This window comes from Typha angustifolia, chromosome 13, assembly GCF_048772165.1.
Source record: "Typha angustifolia cultivar Huaian chromosome 13, ASM4877216v1, whole genome shotgun sequence".
Taxonomy (NCBI): Eukaryota; Viridiplantae; Streptophyta; class Magnoliopsida; order Poales; family Typhaceae; genus Typha; species Typha angustifolia.
Genome location: NC_133251.1, coordinates 18,285,001 through 18,290,721, shown reverse-complemented (window position 1 = coordinate 18,290,721; position 5,721 = coordinate 18,285,001).

Sequence of the window (5,721 nt, the reverse complement as noted above, 5' to 3'; positions counted from 1 at the left end):
CCCTAAACCCTAAACCCTAAACCCTAAACCCTAAACCCTAAACCCTAAACCCTAAACCCTAAACCCTAAACCCTAAACCCTAAACCCTAAACCCTAAACCCTAAACCCTAAACCCTAAACCCTAAACCCTAAACCCTAAACCCTAAACCCTAAACCCTAAACCCTAAACCCTAAACCCTAAACCCTAAACCCTAAACCCTAAACCCTAAACCCTAAACCCTAAACCCTAAACCCTAAACCCTAAACCCTAAACCCTAAACCCTAAACCCTAAACCCTAAACCCTAAACCCTAAACCCTAAACCCTAAACCCTAAACCCTAAACCCTAAACCCTAAACCCTAAACCCTAAACCCTAAACCCTAAACCCTAAACCCTAAACCCTAAACCCTAAACCCTAAACCCTAAACCCTAAACCCTAAACCCTAAACCCTAAACCCTAAACCCTAAACCCTAAACCCTAAACCCTAAACCCTAAACCCTAAACCCTAAACCCTAAACCCTAAACCCTAAACCCTAAACCCTAAACCCTAAACCCTAAACCCTAAACCCTAAACCCTAAACCCTAAACCCTAAACCCTAAACCCTAAACCCTAAACCCTAAACCCTAAACCCTAAACCCTAAACCCTAAACCCTAAACCCTAAACCCTAAACCCTAAACCCTAAACCCTAAACCCTAAACCCTAAACCCTAAACCCTAAACCCTAAACCCTAAACCCTAAACCCTAAACCCTAAACCCTAAACCCTAAACCCTAAACCCTAAACCCTAAACCCTAAACCCTAAACCCTAAACCCTAAACCCTAAACCCTAAACCCTAAACCCTAAACCCTAAACCCTAAACCCTAAACCCTAAACCCTAAACCCTAAACCCTAAACCCTAAACCCTAAACCCTAAACCCTAAACCCTAAACCCTAAACCCTAAACCCTAAACCCTAAACCCTAAACCCTAAACCCTAAACCCTAAACCCTAAACCCTAAACCCTAAACCCTAAACCCTAAACCCTAAACCCTAAACCCTAAACCCTAAACCCTAAACCCTAAACCCTAAACCCTAAACCCTAAACCCTAAACCCTAAACCCTAAACCCTAAACCCTAAACCCTAAACCCTAAACCCTAAACCCTAAACCCTAAACCCTAAACCCTAAACCCTAAACCCTAAACCCTAAACCCTAAACCCTAAACCCTAAACCCTAAACCCTAAACCCTAAACCCTAAACCCTAAACCCTAAACCCTAAACCCTAAACCCTAAACCCTAAACCCTAAACCCTAAACCCTAAACCCTAAACCCTAAACCCTAAACCCTAAACCCTAAACCCTAAACCCTAAACCCTAAACCCTAAACCCTAAACCCTAAACCCTAAACCCTAAACCCTAAACCCTAAACCCTAAACCCTAAACCCTAAACCCTAAACCCTAAACCCTAAACCCTAAACCCTAAACCCTAAACCCTAAACCCTAAACCCTAAACCCTAAACCCTAAACCCTAAACCCTAAACCCTAAACCCTAAACCCTAAACCCTAAACCCTAAACCCTAAACCCTAAACCCTAAACCCTAAACCCTAAACCCTAAACCCTAAACCCTAAACCCTAAACCCTAAACCCTAAACCCTAAACCCTAAACCCTAAACCCTAAACCCTAAACCCTAAACCCTAAACCCTAAACCCTAAACCCTAAACCCTAAACCCTAAACCCTAAACCCTAAACCCTAAACCCTAAACCCTAAACCCTAAACCCTAAACCCTAAACCCTAAACCCTAAACCCTAAACCCTAAACCCTAAACCCTAAACCCTAAACCCTAAACCCTAAACCCTAAACCCTAAACCCTAAACCCTAAACCCTAAACCCTAAACCCTAAACCCTAAACCCTAAACCCTAAACCCTAAACCCTAAACCCTAAACCCTAAACCCTAAACCCTAAACCCTAAACCCTAAACCCTAAACCCTAAACCCTAAACCCTAAACCCTAAACCCTAAACCCTAAACCCTAAACCCTAAACCCTAAACCCTAAACCCTAAACCCTAAACCCTAAACCCTAAACCCTAAACCCTAAACCCTAAACCCTAAACCCTAAACCCTAAACCCTAAACCCTAAACCCTAAACCCTAAACCCTAAACCCTAAACCCTAAACCCTAAACCCTAAACCCTAAACCCTAAACCCTAAACCCTAAACCCTAAACCCTAAACCCTAAACCCTAAACCCTAAACCCTAAACCCTAAACCCTAAACCCTAAACCCTAAACCCTAAACCCTAAACCCTAAACCCTAAACCCTAAACCCTAAACCCTAAACCCTAAACCCTAAACCCTAAACCCTAAACCCTAAACCCTAAAAACCCTAAACCCTAAACCCTAAACCCTAAACCCTAAACCCTAAACCCTAAACCCTAAACCCTAAACCCTAAACCCTAAACCCTAAACCCTAAACCCTAAACCCTAAACCCTAAACCCTAAACCCTAAACCCTAAACCCTAAACCCTAAACCCTAAACCCTAAACCCTAAACCCTAAACCCTAAACCCTAAACCCTAAACCCTAAACCCTAAACCCTAAACCCTAAACCCTAAACCCTAAACCCTAAACCCTAAACCCTAAACCCTAAACCCTAAACCCTAAACCCTAAACCCTAAACCCTAAACCCTAAACCCTAAACCCTAAACCCTAAACCCTAAACCCTAAACCCTAAACCCTAAACCCTAAACCCTAAACCCTAAACCCTAAACCCTAAACCCTAAACCCTAAACCCTAAACCCTAAACCCTAAACCCTAAACCCTAAACCCTAAACCCTAAACCCTAAACCCTAAACCCTAAACCCTAAACCCTAAACCCTAAACCCTAAACCCTAAACCCTAAACCCTAAACCCTAAACCCTAAACCCTAAACCCTAAACCCTAAACCCTAAACCCTAAACCCTAAACCCTAAACCCTAAACCCTAAACCCTAAACCCTAAACCCTAAACCCTAAACCCTAAACCCTAAACCCTAAACCCTAAACCCTAAACCCTAAACCCTAAACCCTAAACCCTAAACCCTAAACCCTAAACCCTAAACCCTAAACCCTAAACCCTAAACCCTAAACCCTAAACCCTAAACCCTAAACCCTAAACCCTAAACCCTAAACCCTAAACCCTAAACCCTAAACCCTAAACCCTAAACCCTAAACCCTAAACCCTAAACCCTAAACCCTAAACCCTAAACCCTAAACCCTAAACCCTAAACCCTAAACCCTAAACCCTAAACCCTAAACCCTAAACCCTAAACCCTAAACCCTAAACCCTAAACCCTAAACCCTAAACCCTAAACCCTAAACCCTAAACCCTAAACCCTAAACCCTAAACCCTAAACCCTAAACCCTAAACCCTAAACCCTAAACCCTAAACCCTAAACCCTAAACCCTAAACCCTAAACCCTAAACCCTAAACCCTAAACCCTAAACCCTAAACCCTAAACCCTAAACCCTAAACCCTAAACCCTAAACCCTAAACCCTAAACCCTAAACCCTAAACCCTAAACCCTAAACCCTAAACCCTAAACCCTAAACCCTAAACCCTAAACCCTAAACCCTAAACCCTAAACCCTAAACCCTAAACCCTAAACCCTAAACCCTAAACCCTAAACCCTAAACCCTAAACCCTAAACCCTAAACCCTAAACCCTAAACCCTAAACCCTAAACCCTAAACCCTAAACCCTAAACCCTAAACCCTAAACCCTAAACCCTAAACCCTAAACCCTAAACCCTAAACCCTAAACCCTAAACCCTAAACCCTAAACCCTAAACCCTAAACCCTAAACCCTAAACCCTAAACCCTAAACCCTAAACCCTAAACCCTAAACCCTAAACCCTAAACCCTAAACCCTAAACCCTAAACCCTAAACCCTAAACCCTAAACCCTAAACCCTAAACCCTAAACCCTAAACCCTAAACCCTAAACCCTAAACCCTAAACCCTAAACCCTAAACCCTAAACCCTAAACCCTAAACCCTAAACCCTAAACCCTAAACCCTAAACCCTAAACCCTAAACCCTAAACCCTAAACCCTAAACCCTAAACCCTAAACCCTAAACCCTAAACCCTAAACCCTAAACCCTAAACCCTAAACCCTAAACCCTAAACCCTAAACCCTAAACCCTAAACCCTAAACCCTAAACCCTAAACCCTAAACCCTAAACCCTAAACCCTAAACCCTAAACCCTAAACCCTAAACCCTAAACCCTAAACCCTAAACCCTAAACCCTAAACCCTAAACCCTAAACCCTAAACCCTAAACCCTAAACCCTAAACCCTAAACCCTAAACCCTAAACCCTAAACCCTAAACCCTAAACCCTAAACCCTAAACCCTAAACCCTAAACCCTAAACCCTAAACCCTAAACCCTAAACCCTAAACCCTAAACCCTAAACCCTAAACCCTAAACCCTAAACCCTAAACCCTAAACCCTAAACCCTAAACCCTAAACCCTAAACCCTAAACCCTAAACCCTAAACCCTAAACCCTAAACCCTAAACCCTAAACCCTAAACCCTAAACCCTAAACCCTAAACCCTAAACCCTAAACCCTAAACCCTAAACCCTAAACCCTAAACCCTAAACCCTAAACCCTAAACCCTAAACCCTAAACCCTAAACCCTAAACCCTAAACCCTAAACCCTAAACCCTAAACCCTAAACCCTAAACCCTAAACCCTAAACCCTAAACCCTAAACCCTAAACCCTAAACCCTAAACCCTAAACCCTAAACCCTAAACCCTAAACCCTAAACCCTAAACCCTAAACCCTAAACCCTAAACCCTAAACCCTAAACCCTAAACCCTAAACCCTAAACCCTAAACCCTAAACCCTAAACCCTAAACCCTAAACCCTAAACCCTAAACCCTAAACCCTAAACCCTAAACCCTAAACCCTAAACCCTAAACCCTAAACCCTAAACCCTAAACCCTAAACCCTAAACCCTAAACCCTAAACCCTAAACCCTAAACCCTAAACCCTAAACCCTAAACCCTAAACCCTAAACCCTAAACCCTAAACCCTAAACCCTAAACCCTAAACCCTAAACCCTAAACCCTAAACCCTAAACCCTAAACCCTAAACCCTAAACCCTAAACCCTAAACCCTAAACCCTAAACCCTAAACCCTAAACCCTAAACCCTAAACCCTAAACCCTAAACCCTAAACCCTAAACCCTAAACCCTAAACCCTAAACCCTAAACCCTAAACCCTAAACCCTAAACCCTAAACCCTAAACCCTAAACCCTAAACCCTAAACCCTAAACCCTAAACCCTAAACCCTAAACCCTAAACCCTAAACCCTAAACCCTAAACCCTAAACCCTAAACCCTAAACCCTAAACCCTAAACCCTAAACCCTAAACCCTAAACCCTAAACCCTAAACCCTAAACCCTAAACCCTAAACCCTAAACCCTAAACCCTAAACCCTAAACCCTAAACCCTAAACCCTAAACCCTAAACCCTAAACCCTAAACCCTAAACCCTAAACCCTAAACCCTAAACCCTAAACCCTAAACCCTAAACCCTAAACCCTAAACCCTAAACCCTAAACCCTAAACCCTAAACCCTAAACCCTAAACCCTAAACCCTAAACCCTAAACCCTAAACCCTAAACCCTAAACCCTAAACCCTAAACCCTAAACCCTAAACCCTAAACCCTAAACCCTAAACCCTAAACCCTAAACCCTAAACCCTAAACCCTAAACCCTAAA